Source organism: Heloderma suspectum, chromosome 4 (genome assembly GCF_057233095.1).
Source record: "Heloderma suspectum isolate Gila_16-S chromosome 4, 16-S_ref, whole genome shotgun sequence".
Lineage (NCBI taxonomy): Eukaryota > Metazoa > Chordata > Lepidosauria > Squamata > Helodermatidae > Heloderma > Heloderma suspectum.
This window is the reverse complement of record NC_139461.1, coordinates 79,376,628-79,404,003: the sequence shown is the minus strand read 5'-3', so window position 1 is coordinate 79,404,003 and position 27,376 is coordinate 79,376,628. Positions and strand designations below refer to the sequence as shown.

The following is a 27,376-nucleotide window of genomic DNA, read 5'->3' as shown; positions in this document are numbered from 1 at the left end:
CCACAAGAAATCAATAATTTTATTTTAACATTTCATGCATATGGAATTGTGTATTAACAACCCCCACTATAAAGTCTAAAACTGGCCAATATCCAGTGCTGGCAATTCGCTAGCTCTAAGCAATTGTGCTAGTGCAAAAGGAAATTAGTGCTGGCTAGCCCAACCCAGGAAACTAGTTGAAACGATCACTTCCAGAAGGGGACAGGTCAGCCTTCGGTCTCATTCCAGAAACAGTAGTTTTGGCTAATTTCTGGGTGAGCTAGCCAGTACTTGTTTCCCATTGCGCTAATGGCAGTTCCTACGAGCACAGCAACTACAATGGACAGTACCCCATTTGGGGGGTTGGCCAACTTTTTGTTGACAGTGTATTGAATAGAACACTCTCCTGCAGAAGTATTGCCAAATTCCTAGTTCTGATTATTTTCTCCCATTCTACATAGGCTTCTAAATATCACAAAATATGACTCTAAGTAGCAAAGCATGTGCAGACACACCAGGAAAATGTACATGTGTTGCATGCATGTGAATTGAAATCGCATGCACAGTTCAAAACTGTCCTTTAAAAAGCCCCAGTTTTATCCAGCAGAGCTATTATCATATTCTTATGACATGTGTGCTTCTTCCTGGGCTGTTCTTTGTATTTTCAGAGTGGTTAGTAAGTTTTAAAATCATGCCAAATGTAACAGATTTTTTGATTTCATGCCATTGCGTACAGCTAGAGATATGAGACTTCCCACCCCTGTTTTTATGATGAAGAAAGGGAGGGGGAGAGCAGTGAGCTTTTACCCGCCCCAATCAAAATCTGTGGCCACAGAGGAAGTGATAAATACTAAAAAAAGAAAAAAGAAAAAAAAAGAGCCTGGTGGTGAATATGCACAAAATTAGATCCAAATAACTTTTAAAGATTTGATAGTTCTGAGGAAAGTGAAAGAGGAGTGTGGACAATGACTGGGATGGAGGCAGTTGTGAAATATGGTCCAAAGAACCATTGCTAACACTAAAGGATGTTATGGAAAGACTGGTACTTCTAATATACAAATGTTAATATCAAAAGCTTAGTGTCTTGGAACAGATCACAAATCAGGACAGGACTTCATTGTAGGTCAGACTGCATGAGCTAGTAGAACAAATGTTTATTAACCACAAATATTGTTCTATAGTAGTAGCTAAGATCCAAAAGTGAGACTAACTTAAATCACACACAAAAATCAAGTAGTACAGATATGGCCTTAATATATGGGCATAACTCCTTAATTCATTGATGCGGATTGCGTCTCAGGATATTTATTTATGAATTAACATTCAATCTTTCATCTCAGTGTTTTCCCCACGTACACAAGTCTTGAAGATAGGCCAGCATTATAGCATTGCCCAGAACCTTGTTGGTTTGTGTGTTTTTTAAAGTGCAGGAACTGCAGCTTGCCACCACATCCACTCCACGTTTCTTTTCACAGGAAACTCTTGTATGTGATACATCTTCTTTCCTCCCTTTTTAAGCCCAAGAGAAAGCAGTTCATCACTGCAAGCAATGAAATGAAAAACAAAACACTGAATATGTTTTTCCACTTCTTAAAAGCAATTTCCCATTGTACAGCCGAAAGTGGATTGTTTTGAAGATTCCTGACAGAAGTATCCATCAGTAACTTCTGTTAAAGGTATCAGATAGAAAAAATATTTTAAGATTTAAAATGTGCAATAAGTCATGATCAAAATGTTTTAGAAAAGCACTCATACCCATAGCGTCTATTATTTAATTATTTAATTTCTATACCTCCCAATAGCCGAAGTTCTCTGGGCGGTTCACAAAAATTAAAACCAAAAAGCACACAGTAAAAAATATAAAATATACAAACATTAAAATATAAAAACATTAAAACCACAGTATAACAATACAACCAGAATAAAACCAGAATAAAACCTATCAGCAATGCAGAGATTTAAAATACAGATTTAAAACAGCAAAGCTAAAAGTCTAGACAGCTAAAATGCTAAAATGCCTGAGTAAATAAAAGTGTCTTCACCTGGTGCTGGAAGGAATACAATGTACAGTAGGTGCTAGACGAACCTCACTAGGGCGCTCATTCCACAGCCAGGGTGCCACAGCAGAAAAGGCTCTCCTCCTAGTAGCCACCTGCCTCACTTCCTTTGGCAAGGGCTCATGGAGAAGGGCCGCTGAGGATGAGGATATTCTATAATATTTGTTCCCTGATACAGTAAATGTATTCATTTTGGGGCATTAAATAAAATGGTTAGTTTAGGAGGGTTTGCTTTGGTAAACTGCTAGCTTAATAAAAGAGGTGCAATTGCAAACCATAATAGCATATATGGGGCAAAATCATTCTTCTTTCCTTCTTTTTATTTCCCTATATATACTCACACTTAGTGATTCACTCAGAAAATTAAATTGCCAAAGCAGCAACATTTGCTAGATCATTGCTTCCCAAACTTTGAGGAATGCTGGAACTAGAAGCAGTAGCAGAAGCAGCACCATCCAATGAGGCTGTGCAGAGGACTTTTGCTACCAGCATGTTCCCCATCGCTCTACCCACCATGTGCTATTTTCTCCAGGACTTGAAATCATTTATTAACTCACTAAGATCATCAGGCATAACACTCACATTCATATGATCAGGACATAGATTCATAGATTCATAGAATAGTAGGGTTGGAAGGGGCCTACAAGGCCATCGAGTCCAACCCCCTGCTCAATGCAGGAATCCAAGTCAGAGCATCCCTGACAGATGGCTGTCCAGCCTCGTCTTGAAGGCTTCCAGTGTGGGAGAGCCCACCACCTCTCCAGGTAATTACATCTGATTGAATGTAAGCAAGTGTAAAGTAATGCATGCTGGAGCAAAAAATCCCAACTTTACATATATGCTGATGGGATTTTAACTAGCAGTGACTGACGAAGAAAGAGATCTGGGTGGGGTGGGGTGGACAGCTTGATAAAAATGTCAACCCAGAGTGTGGCTGCTGTGAAAAAGGCAAATTCCATGTTAGGCATAATTTGGAAAGGAATCGAAAATAAAACTGCCAAGATCATATTCCCCTTATACAAATCTGTGGTGCAACCACATTTGGAATACTATGTACATTTCTGGTCGCTGCACCTAAAAAAGAATATTGTAGAGTTAGAAAAAGGGCAGAAAACAGCAAGTAAAATGATCAAGGGGCTGCAGCGACTCCCCTATGAGAAAAGTTTTCTTATTTATTTATTTATTTATTTATTTATTAAATTTATTAATCGCCCATCTGACTGGTCACCCAGCCACTCTGGGCGATGTACGACCCACCATAAAACAATTTAAAACAATAAAATTTTACCATAATTTTTTTTTTTAAATACCCTAACCCACCCCAAATGCCTGCCTGAACAACCACGTTTTTAATGCACGACGGAAGCTCATTAAAGAGGGGGCATGACGGAGTTCCCTAGGGAGGGAGTTCCACAGAGTGGGGGCCACCACAGAGAAGGCCCTCTCCCTCGTCCCCACCAGTCTAGCTGTCCTGGCTGATGGGACAGAGAGAAGGCCATCTGAGGCTGATCTTGTTAAGCGGCCTGTCTGGTGTTGCTGGAGGCGCTCCTTAAGATAGGCTGGGCCGGAACCATATAGGGTTTTAAAGGTCAAAACCAACACCTTGAATTTGGCCCGGAAAACAACTGGTAACCAGTGCAACTCCTTCAGCACTGGAGTGATGTGATCTCGCCGGTGGCTGCCTTTAATCAGGCGAGCCGCCGCGTTCTGTACCAGCTGCAGCTTCCGAACCGTCTTCAAGGGTAACCCCATGTAGAGCACATTACAGTAGTCTAAACGAGAGGAGACCAGGGCATGTACTACCGATGGGAGCAGATGGTCAGGAAGGAAGGGGCGCAGCCGCCGTATCAGATGGAGTTGATACAGCGCTGTCCGGCTCACAGCTGACACCTGAGCCTCCATGGACAGCTGGGAGTCCAAAATGACCCCCAGGCTGCGGACCTGGTCTTTCACAGGTAGCCGTACCCCATTCAACACCAGGTCAACATCCCCCAGCCTCCTCTTGTCTCCCACCAAAAGTACCTCTGTCTTGTCAGGGTTCAGCTTCAGCTTATTCCTCCCCATCCAGCCACTCACCGTCTCCAGACATTTGGACAGGGATTCTACGGCCAATTTTGGTGAAGATTTGAATGAGAGGTAGAGCTGCGTGTCATCCGCATATTGATGACACTGCACCCCAAACCTCCTGATGATAGCCCCCAGTGGCTTCACATAGATGTTAAATAGCATCGGGGAGAGGATGGAACCCTGTGGCACCCCACAAGTAAGTGGCCACGGGTCCGAAACCTCCTCTCCCAGTGCTACCCTCTGGTACCTGCCGGAGAGGAAGGACCGGAGCCACCGCAATACAGTGTCTCCAATGCCCAACCCCTCCAGGCGGTCCAGGAGGATACCGTGGTCAACGGTATCAAAAGCCGCTGAGAGGTCGAGGAGAACAAGGAAGGAGCATTCACCCCTATCCAGAGCCCTCCTCATATCATCCACCAAGGCGACCAAGGCCGTTTCTGTCCCATGCCCAGGCCTGAAGCCCAACTGAAATGGGTCTAGATAATCAGTTTCTTCCAAGTGTGCCTTCAACTGCACCGCCACCACCCGCTCAATCACCTTGCCCAAAAATGGCAGATTTGAGACTGGGCGAAAGTTGTTCAGAACTTGAGGATCCAAGGAGGGCTTCTTTAAGAGCGGTCTTATCACTGCCTCCTTGAGGGCTGATGGCATCACTCCCTCCTCAAGGGAGGCGTTCACCACCGCCTTGATCCCCTCACCCAGTCTCTCTCTGCAGCTCATAATGAGCCAAGATGGGCAAGGATCAAGTAAGCAGGTGGTCGGCCTTACAGATGAAAGCACCTTGTCCACTTCATCAGGAGGAAGAAGCTGGAACCGATCCCACAAAACCGGTTTGCCACAGGCCGCCTCTTGCTCACTAACTGTATCCACAGTGTGCAAAGTAACACTCCTAATCTGATCAATTTTATCTGCAAAGTGCCTTGCCAAAGCCTCACAGGAGGCCTTAGAATGCTCCAGTGGTTCCGGAGCCACAGGACCGACCAGGCTCCGGACCACTTGGAACAGCCTCCTGGGGCAGCACTCTGCAGACGCGATGGAGGCAGCATAATATTCCTTTTTTGCTGCCTTCACCGCCACGTGATAGGCTGAAGATACAGCTCTAGCCCGTGTCTGATCGTCTTTGGAGTGAGACTTCCGCCACCGGCGCTCTAGCCGTCTCACCTCCTGTTTCAGAGCTCGTAACCGCGGATTGAACCATGGTGCAGTCCGAGCCCTGTTCAGGGGGAGAGGGCGTTTCGGAGCCACCCGATCTAATGCCCCAGTGATTGCGGCATTCCAGCCACCCACCAGGGTCTCGACCGAGTGGCCATTGGCATGCCCCAGAGAATCCCCAAGCGCGTTCAGGAATCCATTTGGATCCATAAGATGCCTGGGGCAGACAATTTAAATGGGTCCTCCACCCCTGCGGAGGGGTTGTGGAACCGAGAAGTCCAACATCACCAGATAGTGATCTGACCATGACAAGGGGGTGGTGGATATACCCCCGACTTCCAGATCACTCCCCGCTTCTCCAGAAACAAACACAAGGTCTAGTGCATGACCGGCTACATGGGTGGGCCCAGTTAGAATATGGTGCAGCTCCCAGGAGGCCATGGTCTCCATGAAGTCCCGAGGTGCTCCTATGAGGATGGCCTCCGAATGTACGTTGAAGTCCCCCAACACCAGTAAGTTAGGGGACTGTACATGCACATCAGAGACCACCTCAAGCACCTCGGCCAGGGAGTCAGTCGTGCAGCGGGGTGGATGGTACACGAGCAGAATCCCCAGACTGCCCTTCGGGCCCAACCTCCAGTACATGCACTCAGCAACCTTGGTCTCCCGGAGAGGGGGTCTGGTGAAGACCAAGGACTCTCGGTAGATAACAGCCACTCCCCCTCCCCGATCCCCAGCCCTCGGCTGCTGTGCATACGAAAATCCAGCTGGACACATGGCTGCAAGGGTTGGAGCAGCAGCCTCAGCCAGCCAGGTCTCCGTAATACATGCCAGGTCTGCACCCTCATCCAGGATCATGTCATGGATGAGGGAGGTTTTCTGGGTAACAGACCTGGCATTGCAGAGCAGCAAACGAAGGCCAGAAGATGGGGTCACGCCTCCCCCAGCCATCCTTTGGCTCTGGACAGGCCCGGAGCAGGGGACAGATACTACACATCTCTCCCTTGTTCCCCTTACCTGGCATGGCCTGCCCCTAGCGCTCCGCCAGCGCCTGCCGCCCAGCCTCGGTATGTTCTGGCCCCCAACACTCCCCCCACTGCCTCCATCAGGTGGACACATGCCCCCTCGCTCCCGCCTATCAGGGAGCTTTCTGGGACTGTTTAGCTTAGAGAAAAGGTGACTGAGGGGAGAATTATAGAGGTGTACAGTAGTATGCATGGTGTGGAGAAAGTGAATAGAGACACATCTCTCTCTCTCTCTCTCTCTCTCTCTCTCTCTCTCTCTCTCTCATAATATTAGGACACAGAGTCATCCCATGAAGCTGATTGGTGGGAGATTCAGGACAGATAAAAGGAAGTACTTCTTCATGCAGCGCATAGCTAAACTTTGGAATTCCCTACCACTAGATGTAGTGATGGCCACCAATGTGGATGGCTTTAAAAGGGGACTACATAAATTCATGGAGGACAATACATTCTGCCAGCACCATCCTTTTGAACACCATTGGGTATTTATCTGGAGAGCTCTTGGTCTTGCCGGGTGGGGAGTGGAGGAAACTGTCCTTTGAAGTGGGGAGGTGAAAAATGCTTGTGCGCAGGCTGAGCTCTAGCATTTCAGATCCCAGCCACTGACTTGCATTTTTAGTTTGTTCTTCACTGGGCATTACATGTTCTTTAAATGTTTGAATAAGAATTCAAAGTTTTGACATTTTTTCTGACATGACTTTAACTAATTTGATCAAAATTGCATGTAGCCATGTTGGCCCATTACAAAAATATCCACAAAAGAAACTAGGCTAATATCTCTATTGGAATCAGACAGAAAGCCACTGAGAGAAGCATTTGAACTTCAGAACTCTTAATCATGCTGGTAATTAGACAAATTCATGGAGGATAAGGCTATCAACTGCTACTAGTCCTGATGGCTATATGCTACCTCCAGTATCAGTGTTGGTGTGTCTATGCACCATGAGTGAACATGAGTGGGAGGGTGCTGTTGCACTCATGTCCTGCTTGTGGGTTTCCCACAGGCAGCTGGTTGGCCACTGTGAACAGAATGCTGGACTAGATGGACACTTGTTCTGATCCAGCATGACTCTTCTTCTGTTCTTCTGCTATAGAGCACAAAATTCAATTTAGTGATGAGACAGAATACTGAACTGTAGTTGGTGTGTTGGAAAGCAGACAAAGATGAATTCCTACTTCATTCCTTCCAGGAGACACATTGCCAGATTGGGTTGAAATTATTTATAAAACAAGAACAACTAGAAAATGACAATACTGCATCTATAACAGATACATGAATAGAATGCTAAGTTTTGATGCGAAAAAACAAGGTTCAGTTCCTTGCTCAGTTATGAAGCTTGCTGGGTAGTTGGGGGTATATTCTAGGACATAGTTTGAGGGTACAATAGGCAACGATCTTGCTAAAGCCAAGCAAGTCTAGGTTTGGCTGGATGGAAAATCAGCTGAGAAACTGGATGAAAGAAGAAGGGTGGGATACAAATGTATTAAATAACTGGATAATAGCTATCTCTTAGCTTAGTTTACCTCACAGTGCTGTGAGACTAAAGTACTCTCATAGTTCCTTGAAGAAGGGGAAGGATACAAATGTTGTGTTGACCTTTAGAAGTGCCCTGAAGACCTCTTTGTTTTAGTTGGCTTTTGAATGATTTATAGTGCTGTAACTGTTTCATCTGCTACTGTGATTTTAAAGTTGTTATCTACTGCTGGTACTTTTATTTGATTGTTTTATCTGACCAATTTATGTACATGCTTTTTAAATATTTTAATGCTGCTGTTGTTTGTGCGATGTTATTATATTATTTTACTGCCTTGGAAGAATAATTTATCCTGAAAAGCAGTTTAAAAATCAATTTCATCCGCATCACACCAACTACAGTTCAGTATTCTGTCTCATTACTAAATTGAATTTTATGTTCTATAGCAGAAGAACAGAAGAAGAGCCATGCTGGATCAGACCAAGGGTCCATCTAGTCCAGCATTCTGTTCACACAGTAGTCAACTAGCTGCCCACAGGAAACCCACAAGAAGGACATGAATGCAACAGCACCCACCTGTGTTCCCCAGCAACTGGTGTACATAGGGATACTGCCTCAGATACTGGAGGTAGCATATAGCCATCAGGACGAGTAGCCACTGATAGACTTTTCCTCCAGGAATTTGTCTAACCACCTTTTAAAGCCATCCAAATTGGTGGCCATCACTACATCCTGTGGTAGCAAATTCAAAATAAATATCTTTCCTGAATCTCCCATCAATCAGCCTCATGGGATGACCCTGGGTTCTAATATTATGAGAGAGGGAGAAAAATGCCTCCCTATCCACATTCATGTATTTTTTAAAGCACAGCTCCAGTTCATATGTTACCTGGAGCAACACTCCTCCATCCCACCAAAGCAATACTCCCCTGGGTAATATACGAAGTGGGCTAACTAATTCCGCTTCCATCCTGATCATGAACACTCTTGACTGGTTCCTGTCAGTGGAATTTACTTTGCCTGGTCTTAAGCAGCTGTAAAGTGCATGTAGAACTCCTTGGTCTGCAAGCCTTTCCCCATTTATTTCAACAAAAGGAGAAACTTTGTACATTGGGTAGGTCCTTTTGCATGCACAGAGTTATCAGCTCTGCTGAAGAGTAAAGGGCGAAGGAAGGCTTTCAAGATCTACTTTGCATTTTGCTAGAACACTGAGGTCTACCAACTGCAGCCAAATGCAAAATAGTGGCTCAGTGGGGCAGAGACAATTACCAGCTATGCCCCATAAGCCATATACTGGGATGACCTAAATAGACAAATACAAATTTACATCTAAGTTACTAAAATTAGAGATCCTAACCATCTTCATAGACCTAAAAATTGCTATTGTTAAACAATTGGGAGTTGGAGACCCTTGTCGATCTACTGCAAATCAGCCAGAGATCTATCATTAGATCTTAGTCTATCTTCTGCCCACCCCTGATATAAGGCAACTATATGTCTGCTAAAGCCATATTAATGTTGGATTGCATAGAATTCTGAAGTAGGAATGAATGTGTTTGGGACAGAGCTATTAGGGATTATGCTACACTTTTATCTGATTCCATTGTTGTTGGACTGACAGTTCACCCATGAAATTACCATCCTCCATTGATGGTTCAGAACAGCTGGGAATCTCTGTTCCAAACCACATCCAGGAAATGGTAGGGCTCACTGCTGCATTTTCATCAAACACCACTGCAACCACAGAGAGTTCTCAATACAACAACAACTGGCTAAGCCAAATGTGTTACATTCATTCATATGTGGCTTTACCTGAATAACATTGATGTGGATGTTCCTTTTAGCTAGTTCCAGATTTAGTCATCCTTAGAGTAGGCCCCTAAAACCAATGAGGGTTAAGTTAGCTATGAAACTCAGTCTTAAGTGAGTCTACTCTGGCCTTCCCCACCCTGGTGCCCTTAAGATGTGCTGGATTACAACTCCCATCAGCCCCAGCCAGCATGGCCATTGAGAACAATGGGAGCTGCGATCCCCCACAACTGGAGGATAATGCTTGGGAGAGGCTGCCTTAACTGTAACTGACTGGGAGTGTTTATACATAAATCAGAGCAAATATATCTCCAACACTAAGAGGAACTTTTGGAAGCTTTCAGGAAGATGAACAGGGATCTTTTGCCTTTGAAGAGATTTCTTGATTGATGCAGATGATAACAGAGTGGGCAGAAACTACCTTCTTGGCCTCCCCCTCTTTGAGCTTCTCTCTGCCAGCTCTTCCTGGCAAGTGCATGAGGATTCAATCAGCCTTGATGCAACCCGGGAGGCAACCATGTTGAGACCCTGTAAATCTGGGAGCGCTGGAAGCATTTGGGGTCTTGAACTTTATCAGGTTTGAATGTGTGATTGTGAAAGTAAAGAGCAGAGAACTGGCAGCACTCAGTAAATCAAGCCAAAGGAAGATCAGTGCTGTCGAAGGCAGGACTTCGTCAAAGGCTGAGGCAGGAAGAAAAGCTCCACTCTGGCTGGCACCATTTTAAAAGAAAAGAGATCAGTTTTAAAACTTTTGAGGAGACTTTATGGGTCCTACAGAGAAATGGCTCCTCCCTTATTTGACAGCTTCACATTGATTTATTAATTACATTTCTATAGTGCCCAGTACCCAAAGCTCCCTCGGGGGTTCACAATAGTTAAAAAAACATAAAATATAGGAACATTATAAAACATAATATAAAACTTCTAAAAGTCTAAAACTACAGTATAAAACTAGAGTAAAAACCAGCAGCAATGTAATAACCTAAAATACAGTCACAAGTTTTAAACAATAAAAACTGAAGAACTTAAACAAATGATAAGGATGTGTTAAAAAACAACATCCAAGCATGTAAGGGCTGGGACTATATATAAACATATACATATATAGGAATATTTTGTCAAACAAGATATATATACCTAAGGCAGCCTTGCCTTCCAGATGTGTTGAACTACAACACCCATCCTTCCCAGCCAGCATGCCCATACTGGCTGGGTTGATGGGAGTTGTAGACCAATGGATATGGAAGGCACCAACCAGGTGAAGGGAGGCTGACTAGGGGCATTCGGTGAAGTCACAGGGTGTGAGTAATTGCGTAAGAGCAGGGTTGCCAGACAGAAAGAAAACACAGACTACTGCTCAATTCACATGCTAATGCATTAGAAGTATGCAGATTGACTGTGCGGACACTGACTGACATGGAAGCTGGGGGAGCTCTATTTATTTACTAGAAAATATTTACGGAAGCATCAAAATATTTTCCCAGGGCAGATTACCAATACCAGGGTGGATTACCAATAAAATACAAATATCAATGGCTACCTGCCACGATGGCTATACATGTTGCCTCCAGGATCAGAGGCAGCATGTCTCTGAATACCAGTCTCTGGGGAACAATTTTGGGAAAAGGCAATCAGCTTTGTGCCCTGCTTCCAAGAAGCACCTGGTTGCCCACTGTGGGAAAGAGGAAGGTGGACTAGATGTGCTCTTGAACTGATCCAGAAGGGCTCTTCTTAGGTTCTTACAGTCACAGAAATTACGGCAACATTGCCAAACACAAATGTGGAATTTGAGAGAGATTCTCTCCCTCTCCCCCCCCCCCACATTTCAGTGTGAATATATGAAAAATATGAAAGGGACTGATGTTTTTGGTTGGCGTTTTCATGTATTGGAAAGGGAAACATGTCGGCGCTCTTTGCAACTGATAGGGTGTGGGTGTATTTTGTACTTGGGTATCTCTGTAGCAAATGCAAAACATCAGACAAGAAGCTGGGTTAAGCCACAACAAGTTAGAGAAGTCAGGCCAACAGCAGGAGCAGCATATTGCTTGAAGAGAAAGAGAAGCATTCTCCAATAAGTTTTGGCATTATTCATTTTTTTTGCTATAGAAAGAAAGAAGGCTTGTGCGTGCAGGCTTTTTAGGTCCTCTACAGCTCTGTTGCTGCCATGGATCAGAGAGAGCTTAATAATTTATTTTAAGTGTCTAATAACCATTTTACCTCATTTGTTTTGGAAAGAGAAGAGTTTTGGAAAGAGAATGATATTTAAATACATTTCAAAGAAAATAAAAAGCTATTCCTTGTCCTCCCACCCCCCGCCCTGTTTTTCTGACTTGGTTCCTGTACAGTAGGACTAGGGAACCTGCAGCACTCCAGATGTTGTACCACAACCTCCATCACCCCTGACCATTGGCCATGCTGACTGGGGCTAATGGGAGTTGTAGTCCATCTGGAGGGCCACCAGTTCCTGAAGCTTGCTGTACAAAGACCAGAAATTCAAGTAGTTTCTACAGGAGTGATGCATGGACAGGAACCATGAGATCTGAACTTCAATAGATATGCCCCTTTTGTGATGCTATCTAAGGTGCTTACATTTCAAGTCATCATCTTGCCACTCTTCCAAACCCCTTTGCTAATCTTCAGCACAAAACTAAACCTCTAGCTGGTTTCACAGTCCCCCCCCCCCCGAGTGTATTTATATTTAAGACAGCAAATTTCTACAAGATAATAACATGTTATATTTGTTTTCCCTTGCATGTTATCTGAACATTTATAGACCTCACTCACTCCTGCCCTCCAGGAATGGGTGGAAATCACCCAAAAGCACAGACACAGAGGTGCTGGAGTTTCCTTCAGAAGGATGAGATTTCATGCAATAACCAGGGCTAACCCACTCATCAAATAAAATGGCAAGAACTGAGTCATACTGGAACAGAGCAAAACAATATTCCAACTCAGTCTCAGATCCTCCCTGTCTTTCATGGCTTTCAGAGAACCTGCAAAATAGCACCCATTTTTCTATCCCCTGGCATCGAGTAATGAAACATTTCCCAACCTGATTTGGGGTGTCATGAAGGGGCAGCAAATTGTTAACTTTTTATTGTATTTTTACTCCCAGGGAGGGAAGCGAGGTGTTTGTGGAGTTTTCTGATTCAGATGCCAAAATAACAATTTTCAGGGCAAAATCCCACCCAAGGCAGATTACATAGTAAAATCTTGTAGGATAATAAAACAGAAAAAATTGAATACAATCAATAAGCAGAAATACTAACAAACATGCAGCCCAGATAGTACTAAAATCTAACACACAATTGCAGCTATAAACCCAGAACTGTCAATAAAACACAACCAAGAAATGGCCAAAGAAAGTGGATGGGTCTTCAGGGGCTTCCTAAAAAATGATATGGACCCCAGATGGCAACCCATTCCAGAGGTGTGGAATCATTGCAGAAAAGGCCCTCTCCCTTGTACTTGCCAACTGAACTGTCCTCAGAGGTGGGCAAGTGAGAAGGGCCTTCTGTTGCTAATCTTAAAGGGTGGGCAGGCTGAAATGGGTCAGGTGAAGGTTGTCCTCAGGGGCAGCCCATCTATACAGGTGAACTAGGCCATTGCCTAAGGCACCAAGTTAAGCGGGGTGTCAAATTCAAGGAAAAAATACTTAAAAAAAACACAAATACTGACTGAGAATGGTGGGGCTAGGTCAGGCTGCCTGCCCACCTTTAAGACCTGGTCCTCCCTCAGGTGACACAGGATAATGTCATGCTCCGCTGCTCCTCCCAGTTGGAGGCAGGGAGTGAGAGAGTCGTCCCCCCCAGAGCAGCCGCTTCCTTGCCCTTGGAGGGCTGAGCCTAGGGGCTGGTGATGCCTTGTTGGCCATGTCGTCCTGAGGGTGCAACTGGGACCTTTCTTCCAGGGACCTCCCCTGGGCATTGTGGATGGGTCATATCTTCCTTTGCAGAGTGGAAGACTGTGCTCGTTCATCTCCTTTCTTGTTTTTATCAAACCCTCTGTGTTGATATTGTGCTTAGTTAAAAAAAAAAAAAGCATTTGGGGCGTGTTTTATTGTAAATGATAATATTTCTGATTCCAAAGATGTGTGTGTGTGTGTGTCGGGAGGGGGGGTATCTCTTCATTAAATGGAAAATAGGGGCTTGGGGGTGGGGGGGCTGATTGCATGGCTTGCCTAGGGCACCAGTTTCTGGCAGCTAGTCTAGGGCTACCCCGGCTGCCCTTCAAGTGATCAGTCCCAAACAATGTAAGGATTTATAGGTTAAAATCAGCACTTTAAATTGGCTCAGAAACACACTGAAAACCAATGCAATCTCTGTGCACCTTTACTGATTGGGGGGTGGAGTAGGGGACAACATTTGCTGTTCTGCCTCAGGTAGCAAAATGTCTTGGGCCATCTCTGGTTTCATGCCAACCCACAGCAATTGCATGGCAAATAAGTTGACATGGAAAGGTTCCAAGAAGGCAGCAAGTTGACTTCAAGAATTAGCTTTTTTTTCATTCGCTGAAGGTGATATAACTACTTTGAAGACATAGGAGTTATGACTCCTGTAGGATCATTTATGATAGTGTAAAACTCAACATTGCTTATTTATGTACATATCCATGTTATATTGAATAATATCCATATATTACATATCCCCATTACTAGCCAGTGTTGTGGTGAATGGCCAGGCAAATCTTCATGGGAATGATAATATTGTGCACTTCCAACAATATTACAGCTATTGTTAAAATGTAGCCCAGCACAGAATAGCTAATTATGAGAATCATGCTTTAAAAAAAACTAGCTCACAAGAGATGCATCCCGCCGATGACAATAGCCAAACACCCATTCATTTAGTGGCACATGATTACACCCATGGTGCCAGTCATATCCACAAGGTTGCCAAATTCCACGATAAAGATAAAGATGACATCAGCACCATCATTCTTCAAATGTGACTCAGCTCAGATTTCAAACACTGCCGCCAGCTTCTCTGAGCATTAAAAACATACACCAAAAAGATGCAAGAATGGGGGAGAAGAGCCTCCCCTCGGGGTAGATCAACAGACTGGCAACTTGCATAAGAAGCCAGTGGGCGGAACCTGTGTTGGCAAAGAGACTCACTCATAACTGAACATCTGCTTATCAAAATCAGTAGTCCATTAACCTCAAGGGACTAATTCATGATTAGAGGTGATACAAAGCCTGCCCAGTCACATGCAGTCTGTGTCACGTGGAGTTTCAGTCCTGTCATGTGATATATTTGTGGGGCAGGGTGGGAAGAAAGGGAGGACAATACAAGATGCAGAGGCAAGTTACTGGGCATGACATGGATGCTGATCTAAGAACCAGTCCTCTGCTACCACAGTAAACATGAAGCCAGAACAGGCTACAACGACCACAGTGCGAGTACAAAGACGCAACGTGTGGCATCCCACTGGCATCATGGAATGACTTGGTGTGTCGTTGGCAGGGGCACTGCTAGGCCTGGGTCCTGGATCTATTTCCCAGAGCCCCAGATCTATTCCACTGGGCCCTGAGTGTCCATTGGTGCCAATAAAATGTTTTTGTCTCAGCTTAAGGCACAATCCTATGGATGTTTAGATGGGAAAAAAATCCTACAACTCCCAGCAAAGCTGGCTGGGCAATGCTGGGAATTGTAGGACTTTTTCTCTGTCTAAACATGCATAAGATTGTGCCCTTAGTTGCCATTCCAGGGGCAATTTTCAAGGGGGGTTGCAGCTGGGGAAGGAAGAGTTAACTTTCCCCTCCCCATTTGCTGCAACCCTGCACCACCCCCACCCCCACAGCAATTAAGTTGGGGGGGGGTTTCCATTAGTCTGGGATGATCTGGGGCAGGGTGCAAATTAACTGAAAAATTTCTTTTATTTGGGATTATTTGAATGAGAAATGGATTGGTTGGCTTGGCTTCCTGTGAAATTTAAATAAATCTGGCTAAGGATTTCTAAATTTGCATATGTAGATATAAATTAGCCAGGGGGCAGGGTGTGTGTGGATATGTTGGCACCTAGCCTGACACTAGCCCAACATGTTCTCAGTAGCCCCTTCTCTCATTCAATATCCACTGGGACCAAACAACCAAATAGAACTACAGGTGAACTTACTTCTGAGTAAACACAGATAGTGTTGTGCTGTAAATGTTTTAATGATGCATATCTGTTTATTTTAACAATGTACAGATGTAGCCATTTGAGGCCATCAAGAAAAATACATGTATTTGCCTTTCTTGTTTCTTACATGGACTTGATTACCACTGACGTGCAATAAATGTATTTAAATGTATCTCCTCACCCTTTCTGGGTAGTGGACATGACTTTGGGTTAGATAGCACTGTTTTGGTTGTAGTGCTCTGTTGTCAACACGGTAGACCACAATAGTCTTCAATAATTCTATATCAGGGGTGTTGAACCAATTTCAGCCTGAGGGCCAATTTCATTTTAATTTCATTTCATTATATTTCTATACTGCCCCATAGTCGAAGCTCTCTGGGTGGTGCAAAATTTTTTTTTTAAAAAAAATTAAAATACATTATATAAAGTACAAAACCATTCACGTAATGACATAGGATGAATGGCACACACAACAACATATATCTAAAACAATTTATAACAATCAGCCAGAGACAATCAAAGAGACTCATTATATGCTGCTAAATGCCTGAGAGAAGAAGGTGATTTTAACCTGGCACTGAAAATATGACAATGTTGGCACCACGCAGGCCTCATCAGGGAGATAATTCCATAAATGGAGGGCCACCATCGAGAAGGCCCTCTCCCTTGTTGCTGCTCTCTGAGCCTCTCTCAGAGAAGCTCTCTGGGAGAAGCTCTCAGGGAAGTGCATTCCAATAAAGGGTGGGGCCAAAAGGAAGAGGGGCGGAGCCCCAAAATACCAGAATATTTGAGCTTAATGCTTTTACTGTCAGTAATGACACCTTGGGAGATGCATTTCAGCCTTTCAGAAGGGGGGAAAATCATGAAAACCTGGGAAACCCACCAAATGATTGGCAGCCAGGAGAAAGGGAATGTGGTCAAGCGAATGTGGTTTGGCCATCTGGGGAACCGCAGAGGGCTAGATTGGGACTCCCAGGCTGCCTGGATTTGGCCTGCTGGCATGAGGTTTGACACACGTGGAGAAGGACAAGGGAAGAAGCTCACCAATGTGGGTGCTTCATTCACCCCAAATCCGCTCCGTCCGTGAGTACTACAATTCGAATGAAGTAGCCAGCTTATTGCTGCTCCATCCATTTTCAACCTGTGATGGAGAGTGTGGGAAAAAGTTGACTAACTGCAGACTGAAATTTGAACGAAAAACGAAAACAAGACTGGAATTATGCCCCGTGCAATTGCTAAGATAAGAAAAGCTAACATTACAACCATTTCAAACCTATAAAGTTCAATGATTAAAATCACCAGCTGCACTGAGCCAGTGGCATACGGTGGAATGGATGGCATGGGCCCTGCCTCCGCTCCTCTCTCCCAAGTACAGGCAGGGACCTGGATTTGCTTGCTAGGAAATGCACGCCACTGAAGTCAACCAGAACTATGTGTCACCAGAGGAACATGGGCATTACTGAGGTTGTTCACATTCTAGATGGGAAACTCATTAAGGGTGCAATGCTGTGCATATTTAGACAGAAGGAAGTCCTATAATTCACAGCATTCCCCAGCCAGCTGGCTAGCTAATGCTGGGAGCTGTAGGACTTTTTCTATCTAAACATGCATAGGATTGTGACTTAAATCTGTTGCAATGCCCACCAGATTGAATGGCAGGCTCCCCACATCACTGCTCCTCTTTACTCTGCTTATAAACTCATTGTGGCGCATCACTTCCAGTAGGGCTGCTTTTGTTAACGTATATATTTGAAACAGAAGTGTTGAATCTTTCTCTCCCTTTCTCTTTAATTAATGGCGTGAATGATTCTTGTGAATGGGCATGCTTTTATATTGTGTTCTTTCTTTTCCTTCATTATAATTTCCCTCTTCTTTTTTTAATATTGCAAATTTTAAAAAAATATTTAAAAGGATGCTGGCACTATGGGTTGGATCCAGAATGTGCCTTTCCATGCACAAAGGAAGGGCTCCACTTGCAGAGGGGCCCTCTATCCAATTTGTGGGGATCCCTGACACACACCACAGCTCACCCCAGTCAGCAGGGTCTCCTCTCTGTGTAGCATCTCCAGTGGGCTGGAGGGGCTGCCATGAGAAGGAGGGGGCCGGGAAAGTCCAGTTCCTTTGGTGCAGTTGATCCAGCTTAAATCTGTTTATTGCATTGATATCCCACCTGTCTTTTAAAGAGCTTAGGGTGGCATACATAGTCCTTTTCCTGCCCTACCCATTTTATCACCACAACATCCATATGAGGTAGTTTAGACTGCAAGATAGCGATAGCAAGGGGCCACCTGGTGAGCTTCATGGCTGAGTGAGGATTTGAATCCAGATCTCCCTGGTCCTAATAAGACACTCTAACCGTGTCACTATGTTATGTCAAAGGCAAGTAAACGGAAATGCAAGAGAGTCCAGTTTGTGATCAACCCAGCCAGATACAGCCCTCCTACCAGATACTGCAAACTGTTATGTGCTTGGCAACTGACCTCTTTTTACAGGCCCCATAACATGGTTCCTGGGTTGCATTTTGCTTGGTGGGTCACAAATTGTACAGATGTGTTTTAATGTCTGAAATGCAGCATGAGTGGTTGGTTTGTTTTTCCAATTGCAAATCAGGTAGCTAATAATCACCATGAGAGATCAATCTCTGTGCAGGAAAATGTAATGTCTGAATAGGCTTGGAGATGATAAATTAGAATAGAATTCTTTATTTGAAAGGGGTCTTGGAGTTGGAATTATCCAGCTTGGAGAGCTCCTTTGGAGTTCTGACTGGTTCTGACTGAAACCCGGAGCAGATTCACTGGCCCACTGACATTAGAGCCACCAGCCTCCAACCCCCGTTCAGTGCAGGATCTACAATGCAGGGTGCAACCACAGCACTCCTGGACAGATGGTCAGATGCAGTCTCTGCTCAAAATTAAAATAACCCTTAAATACCTCCAGCAAAGCGATTAGGATCTGAATTCAGAACAGCCCATCAAGTATGAATTAAATATTTATTTCTAAGGAGCTCATTTCTGGTTGTGTTTTGGGATACACCCAACAGGATAACACCAAGAAGAGGTGGAGAGAACCTTCCTCTTTTGCTGTTTTGTTTTGTTTTGTTTTGTCTGCTTGGCTGGATGTAATTTCTACTGTAAAAAGGATGGGTTTTTAAAGGGAAGGTAACCTAGACCACAAACACACACACACACACTCATCTGCTTTGAAGTCATGGCTGGGTTTGCTGTTAGGGGTGTTTGAGAGTGGAAATACTTGTATCATTGGGTGGCCTTGATAACCCTGCATTGGAAAAGGGGAGGGGAGGGGGCACCGCCCAGCACCGAGGCGGGAGCTTTCAGTAAGGTCCCTTCTTATCAGGCTGCTCCGAGCTGAGCAGCAATTTATAAAGCACAGTGTGTTACATAAACACAGCTTGAAAAGAATGCGTCTCTCCCCTTTGATAGCTACCAAAGTGACCTTTCGTTCTCTGCTTAATGCCGAGGCAATGCCTGGAGGAAACACGTTACCCACGGATCCCCACGTCTTTGAGGCACTGCCTGATCCCAAACATCGCAGGGATCACCTTCCGGCCAAACGTCTGCACGTTTGAAGCGCCACTGGTTTCGCGGGGAGAGGTGTGTGGGCCAAACCTCGGCACCCGCGTTTACTCGGAAGGGGTCACACAGGATCGCAGCCTTATGCACGTGTTTAACTCTGATCCATTAAAAGTAAACGGACTTTTGGCTCTTAATTTTACCTGTATTGTGCCCTTCCGGTGTTTTCCAATGGAATTTGCTTGCATATTCAGGACAGGAATAACAACAACAATAACAACAACAAGAAGTTATTGTTATTATTGCCTTATTATTTCCTAGTATTATTATTCTTTCGTAATAGCAGGCTGGCAAATTACTCAGAATGGAAAACCGACACCTCGATTTCTCCACTAGTTCAACCGCACGAGCCTCCAGAAACGTCGAGCACTTTTCTCTAGATGAGACCCCAACCAGACGCGGTTGTTTGAAAGTAAAGGGCGCTGAAATGGACGCAGTTTCAACCGCGGAGGGGGAGGGGGGCACGACGACATCCCATTCAAATCAGTGGAGCTCGCGTTTGTTTCACATAAATATAGGGTGTGTGCCTGTCGAAAAGGGACTGATCCAGGCACACTGCCAACTACAAATCACTGATCCCGGACTCGGAGTAGTTTCTTCGCATGCAGTTCTGGACTCTCAAGTGTAGAATAAAACGGTTTGGGTCTTTCATAAGAATCCCTGCGAACAGTTCTGAAGGAACATGCTTTTAGGCACAGCGTTGGAAAGGTACACCTCGATCCGCAAGCCAGATGAGGCGATGTTCGTAACATTCAGCCGATATTCGACTCAGAAGTACAAAACATTATTCTTGAAAATCACCCCATTGATTTCAATAGGACTGGCTTCCAAATAAGTCTGAAACCATACACATATTTTCTAGAGAGTTAAATTGAACTCACTGGGTCTTAGGTACGAGTAAACGTACTTAAACTGTAACCCTATACCCATTTACCGGGCAGTAAGCCCTATTTAACTCAGTGGGACTTCCTTCTGAGTAGACATGTATAGGATTGCACTGTAAGGGTCGAGCTGTCAGTTCTGCCTAGGATGGTGTAGCAATCAAAGGATAGGCTGATTTAGGCTCCAATCCTATGCACACTTACCTTAAGTCCTATTAACCTCGGTGAAACTTCCTTCTAAGCAGACATTATAGGATTTTTCCTTCTCATTTTTCACAAGGTTGTAAGGCCGGTTGCCGCAAAGGAGAGAAATCCAGAGTGTAAAGAAGCAGGCAAGTAAAGTAGGATCAATGAATCGGGGTCTGTGATCAACGGAGAATTAGAAATCAGAAGTGCAAGAATACATCAGGAACGGGGTTTTTCCTCCTCTTTGCCTAAATGCCACGGAGTCCTAGGGTTTTTTGCTCGCCCGTAAGTACCACACAGTTCAATGGTTCTTACTCCCAAGTAAATGCTTAGAGGGTTGGCAAGCTAAAATCAGTGGAATGTTTGTCAAGGAATACCATGTGTGTTTTGTTTTTTAAATTGTTTCTTGGGTTTTATTTTAGTGGTGGATCGAAAATCGACTGAACATTCTGTAGTTCACCTTATCAGGTTCGGGGATCGAGGTGATATGAAGACGACTAACTGTGGAAGTTATGTGTTTTTATTCTAAAAACAAAAAGGAGCCTTTCTTTTTCTGTTTGCTTGACACGCCTAGTCCTCTATACTTTTCTTCTAGACTACACTAAGGCTGCGATTCCCTCCTTCTTTGCTGGGAACTAAATCCCATTGAATTCAATGGAACGTACTTCTGAGTCAGCATACCTAGGATCGGAAATACCTATGATCGCCAGGCTGGAAATAAAATAGAAACGAAAAGATAAATCCATGCCTAGCCCTGCCTGGGGTTTTAAAATTCGTGGTAGTGGAAGCAGTCCCCATTATGATTCCCTTCTCCTCCAGACCTGTATCTTCAGAGCAGTTGCTGGATAAAGTCCAGTTCTTCGTAGCCATGCGGGCTTTTCCTGATTATAGCTATTCTGCCCGCTGAGAGGAGAGGAGAAAAAAGTTGGGTTTTCCCTCCTGTCCTAACTGATGTTGTATAAGTGGGCTGGATCCAGACTAACAGTGCAATCCTATGCATGTCTACCCCTAAGTAAAGCCCATCGAGTTTAAAGGGAGTTACTCGCAGGTAATCGTGCATGTAGGATTGCAGCCCAAGTTACTTGCGTAGTTCTCTTTGAAATTAATGGGACTTCAGTTAGCCATGATGACTAACTTTTCACGTTGAAAACTATTTTAATAGGACCTAAACGTGCGAGTAGAAAGTTTACTCAGAATTAAATTGTGTTCAGTGGGCTCATTCTCTGGGAAGAATGTTTAGGATTTCAGCCTTATAGTGGGTCCATCCCAATGGGATTACCTACTAGATAGTACCAGAGCTTCATTTGTGCAGAATCCCCTACTCCAAGACACCGAAGAAGAGGGTGTGCTTGAGCATAACAAGAGTGTTTTTCACTCACACTGACTGTAGCAATCCCCACGCATCTGTTATTGGGGTCAAGGCTGCTAAGGCAGAGTTTTCGGGGGGAAAGTAATAAGAGTATTTCTGAGCTTGCATAACGCACCTCACCAATGAGGCCCCGGCCACACACACAGGTCGTGTGAAGTGCTGGCTTTATGGGTCTGATTTGCTGCTTTCTCATTTTAGAAATTAAGCACAGCTAACTGGGAGTGCAAGTGTACCAGCAGCGGCGTAGTTCGGTCATTTTACACTTTGGTCTTAATGGTCTTGATGTGTGCGCGATACGCGTGCGTGCAGCGGGGGTCTTTGGTGATGTGTATTGTTCCCTTACTTCAAAATGTGGCCCTTTGCGTTTGCTGCCCCCCCCCCGCTCATTCTGCTGAGAGGGTCGTGGACTTTTGCCCTCAAGTCCTGCGGGACGGGTAAACAAGCCCCATAAGACGAATGTGGGTTGGCCGCTTGGCTGAATTCCTCCCAGCATGTTATAACTAGTACCTTAAAACCAATAGAGGCGCAAAGCACCATGGATAGCTCCTTTGGGGTTCTGACTGAAACCCAGACCGGATTCTGCCCCACCGACGTCGGAGCCACCAGCCTCCACTGCCTAAAACGTTTCCACACCTGACGGGAACAGTTCATTCGAGTTTCTTCCCGCTGTTTGTGTCACAGGTGAATGTCCTACATTTGGGACCTACGTCGGAAAAGAAAACCACGGTGCTTTTTTTTCTGGGGGAAGCCAATTTAAGCTTTTAATTCGTTTTATAAAACTGTAGAAAGTAGAAAAAGCCACTGATATAAAGGGGGATTAAGGGTTCCCGAAAAACTCCTTACCTGCCTGCTTTGGACTTATTTTCCTTAAATCAACATGCTTTGAAAATCATCTTAACCTCCCGTCAAAATGAGGAGACGATTCATACAGACGTATGAACGGAAGGCGCTTCCATTTTCCGTAGGGCGGACTATCTAGCTTCTCAAGCCAGTGTGTGTGTGTGTGTGTGTGTGTGTGTGTAGGTGTTTTTTTTTTTAAAAAAACTGCGGCTAATGAGCCGATCAAGAGATGCGTTTTATCTTCCCGAATATTTGGGGCTGTCTCTTGTTGCGCGCATAGGACAGAAGTATCAAATGACATTGGCACCGGGAAAGCAGTTGCAAATATACGAACTTATGAAAAGAAAACGAATACGGTGGCACTTTATGAAGACCTAACAGAGTTCTCGTGGCGCCCGACGAAGTGGATTGTAGTCCACGAAAACAACAACAGCAACCCACTGTGCCACCACAATACATTTCTGTTGTGCGTTTGTGGAGGCGGACTAACAGACTAACTATAAGGTTGCTCACAATTCTTCCCCCATCTCCCACGTCCTTCCTCTCCAAGTCTTTGCCTTGAATGACGATTTCCAATGCAGAGAGGGGTACATGCGTGGCCCCAGCCAAAATAAACCCGCAGCAGAAAACGCCGGTTACAGAAAGAAGAGACTGTTTCCCTCAGCAGGGAGGGGGTGTGCTGGCCCCCCTCCCGCCGGCCCCCTTTCTGCCTACTGGTGGGACGATGGAACGAAATTGCACGGACAAGATGCCTGCTTCTACTTCACTGATCCGCAACTGGCGGCCCCTAAGCCAGATCCGGGCCCAGGGTGACTGTCACTTGGCCCAAGGCACTCATTTCGTGCTAGCAGATTACATACTGGGGCGGCTGCGGGGGAGCTTCTTTCCCCTTCTCCTCCGCCCGTTTCAGTGCCTGCGTCTACTCACACACACATACCCATAAAAAAACACACAACCTACCAGGACTCTCAAAAGTCAGCCTCGGGACCAGCTGGGAGGTCTTCCAACAGTAGACCTCTGGGTCTTCAAAGGGCAGGAGATGCACCTTTGGCGTATATTGGCTGATGTAAAACAGGCTTCCCCCACCCGGTGCCCTCCTGCAGATGTGTTGGACTACAACTCCCAGCTAGCCATGCTGGGAGCTGTAGTCCAGTGCATCTGCAGGAAGGCACCAGGTGGGGGAAGGCTGGTGTAAGAGTATGCAAGGCTAGACATGTCGCAGTGCTCTTGGTCAGGCAGTCGAAGATGGAACTGGAAAGCTGGCGTGCTCCTTTGCGCAGCCTAGATTGGTTCAAGAATCTCTTCTAATCTCCTTTCCATCTCCTAGAAATCATCCTGAGGACGGACGAAAGCCACCTCATCAGTTGCGCGAGGAGGACTGAGAATGTGGCAGCCATGAGTGTGTCAAGAATGCCTGTACATGTGTGCATGCTTGTGTGCGTGTGCACAGGTAGGTGTACATGGGTGGTTCTAGGCTACCATGCTAAGCACACTGAACTGATCGAGCCTGAGCACCTTCTGAGGAAGAACCGGGTTGCATCCAGTGGGTTGTATCCAGTGCTAGTGTAACTTAAGTCCCATTCATTTCAATGAATTGGGTAGTCCTGTTTAGGACGACCATTAGCTACGACTGATAGAATGGTCCACACAAACGAATGGGACAACCGCCCGACGCGAACGCGGGGTTTCAGCCTCGCTCACATCCCTGCAAAGGGAACGATTCACACGAGCCAAGAAGGGGACCATTCCCTGCCCTCTCGCTGCTGCTTAGTTTCGCCAGTCCAAGGCAGTGCTCGATTGGTTTCTCTTCGGGGCCGCTGCGCGGCTCCCACACCGAAAGCGAAGCGGGGGCGGGGGATGGCTTACACCGATGGCCCTTTCAGTTTCTCCCCTTTGATTCCAGGCGAGCGATTCTGACGCTCGAGTCTCTCTGGACAGGGCAGAGGAGAGAAAAGAATTTCCCCTATAATTTCACCCAGGCGCAGGTTTCTTATCAGAGACGCGAATGGAGAGGAGGAGGAGGAGGAGAGAGAAAAATGGCGATAAAGTAAACAGACAGCTCAGCCGTGATGAAAAAGGCTGGCAGGCTGGAGGTTAAAAAGGCAGGTCACTTCGGAGCCATTAGAGGAGAAATCAGAGCTCTGCCAGGCCATGGCTCCTCTCCTCTCCTGGCGGGGGCGGGGGCCGAAGCACCGAGCTGCTGTTGGGAACGGTGAATGGCTCCCCATCGGTCACTGAGAGCCCCACGTCCTAGAACAGCTCTAGATCTTAGGCACAGGCATCCCTTGCGTCGTTTCCCAAGGAGAAGCAAAGACCAGAGAAGGTTGTTGTTGTTGTTTTAAAAATCACACCAAATCCAATACGTGCCTTCTCAGAAGTAGGCTCCACTAAGTTCAGTGGGGCTTACTCCTAGGTAAGTGTGTACAGGACTGCTGCCCGAGGCTACAATCCTATACACTTACATTTACCTGGCAGCAAGCCCCATTGAACTCAAAGGGGTTACTTTTGAGTAGACATGTATAGGATTGGACTGTGAATTTATTTTTTAATCGATCAGAAATCCCCGACCTGCCGAACTCTTCCAAACGTGCCTGCTGGCGAAATCGTTTACGCTTCCCATTAAACGGGGCAGATGAATAAAGAAGGCCCAAAGGAGTGCCCGTAGGCTGCATGTCGATTTGGGCTTTTTAACCCTGGGTTCTTTTCCACACGTGCCAGCGGGCGTGTTTCTATGTCTCTGTCTACATTGCCTACATTTAAAAGGAGACCAAAGAAATGGTCCGCTCAGGATGGGACGGGACTTTCCAACCCCATCCGGTTGTGAATAGGAGGCACACCGCAGAAATGTGTTAACGGAGAGTTGTGTAGCCTGAAACCCGGCGGTTAACAGAACTGTCTGTTGGAACACGGCAGTGACAAAAATATATTGAATCAATTTTACAGTTTTGTAATCTCAAGCCCCCGCCCCACACGAGTAGGCTGTTAATTCAAATCACCTTTTATTATAGTTAGATTTATTTTATTTGTTTCTAGGTCCCATAGTTTCTATCATCCTTTTTTTCTCGATGCAATAGGAAGTAAGTTTAACTGAAATCGTCCCAGCATTTTCATGTGGCTGCCAGCCTATACACAGTTACCTGGGGAATAAGTCCCAATAAACTCACTGGGACTTACTTCTGGGTAGATGTGTATAACCTTGCACTGGTTCTGTGTGTGTGTGTCCGTCTCTCTCTCTCTCTCTCTCTCTGTGTGTGTCTCTCCCCCCCCCACTCGATTGAATTTATATCTATCATGTAATACATACACAATATATAAGATTAAAGCTATATGCATCGAGTAATACATGCATAATATATAAAGTATACCCACAAAATAAATGTATGTATAAAATTATGCTAGGTAACTAATCATCAGTGTATGGTTCAGGGTGTATAAACATACATTGAAAGATTATTCCCAGCATGTTACACCTAGCAGCAATATAAGCAGGTTGCAGGTGTGTGTGTGTGTGTGTGTGTGTGTATCCACTCACCTTGCCTGGAAGGAATAACAACACAAACCTGTCGACAGATAAGTCATATTCTCTCTCTCCCCCCTAGCTCTCTCCGGCTGGCTCTTCGCAGTTTTCTGTTGTGTCTGTCGGAAGGAATAATTCCTTTCCTGTGGGCTCCATTGAGCGGGATGAGCTTCGTTCAGCCCCTTGATCCAGATCATTCAGTTTCTGTACAAACTGATGATGACAGATATGTAGTTGATAACCTTGGAGGGAAGAAGTTATTTTAATTTCCAGTCACTTTCCTGCTAAGTACCATATCAGTCTGTATGCAGTTAAGATAAGAGAGGACAAGGGAGTGAAGGGAGAGACAGTAAGAGACGCAGAAAAAAGGAGAGAGACAGCGAAGTTAACAGCGGTTCGTTTAAGAAATCTGGACGCTTAGTATGAGAATATGTTATATAGCGTCTCTCTCTGGGTCCTTTGACCTGCACCCCCACCCCGGAAGAAACTCCACAAATTTGCCCATGGGAAAAGGATATGGCCCAACTGCCTAGGAGGGACCCCAGAAGCGAAAAAGATACATTAAAAAAAACTTTTTTAAAAATCCTCAGAATTAATTCCCGACCATCTTTGAAAAAAGAGAATGAAGAAAAACCAGCCGATCCATCCATGAAATTGGAGTTTAAAAAAGAAAAAGAAGAGAAGAAATCGTTTAATTAAAAAACACACAGAAAGATGGGATTTAAAACACCGAATAGAAGTTTTTCTGTTTTGTTTTGTTTTGGAAAAAGACCAAACATTAACGCCTCAAAGGGAAGATGGAATGGTTTTAACTAGCATCATCAACTACAAAATGGGAACTGTGGCGCGCATTTTCTTCCAGGGTTTTTGTATGCCGTCGATTCTGCAGCATTTTTGGCCCTGGCCGCCCTAAACTCCTTCCCCGCTCACCTAATTGGCTTACGGGGGGGGGGGGGGGGCGTCAGGTTGTCCCTTCCCCTCCCCCACCCTGCCGAGGGCATCGCCTCTCCTCCTCCCAGCGCCGGCTTGTCTTCCAGGGGAGGGACGGGCACCCCCGCCAAGAGCGCGCCGCTCTCGCTCGCTCTGGTATTGGCTTAGGCTCTCCCTGAACCCAATCAAGGACTTTCTGGCTGCACTTTTCCGGCCCGGCTGTTCGAGGCGCCTCCTCTCTCCCCTTTCTATATCTCCAGCAGCCACTCGCAGGAGCAGCCGCCGCCGCGCAACTCAATCAGGTCTCTGGCTCGGCCCGATCGCAGCCCGCCGAGGAGCCGGACCCGAGAGAAGGGACCCCGACCCCCGCGAAGAG

At 45.4% G+C, this 27,376-nt stretch overlaps 1 protein-coding gene and 1 long non-coding RNA gene across 2 annotated transcripts in view; one reads left to right on the top strand and one right to left on the bottom strand.

Annotated features, from left to right (window-relative positions):
- On the bottom strand, window positions 1-27,155 carry LOC146347053 (uncharacterized). The gene is made up of 4 exons (XR_014790133.1): window positions 27,001-27,155; window positions 26,086-26,312; window positions 20,363-20,520; window positions 1-1,519 (listed from the first exon to the last, which is right to left on the bottom strand). It is a non-coding gene; the product is annotated as an uncharacterized LOC146347053 (long non-coding RNA).
- GATA6 (GATA binding protein 6) overlaps window positions 26,431-27,376 on the top strand; it is a 44,002-nt gene continuing 43,056 nt past the window's right edge. Inside the window, exon 1 of the mRNA XM_084849723.1 lies at window positions 26,431-27,376. The gene's annotated coding sequence lies outside the window, so the exon portion shown is untranslated.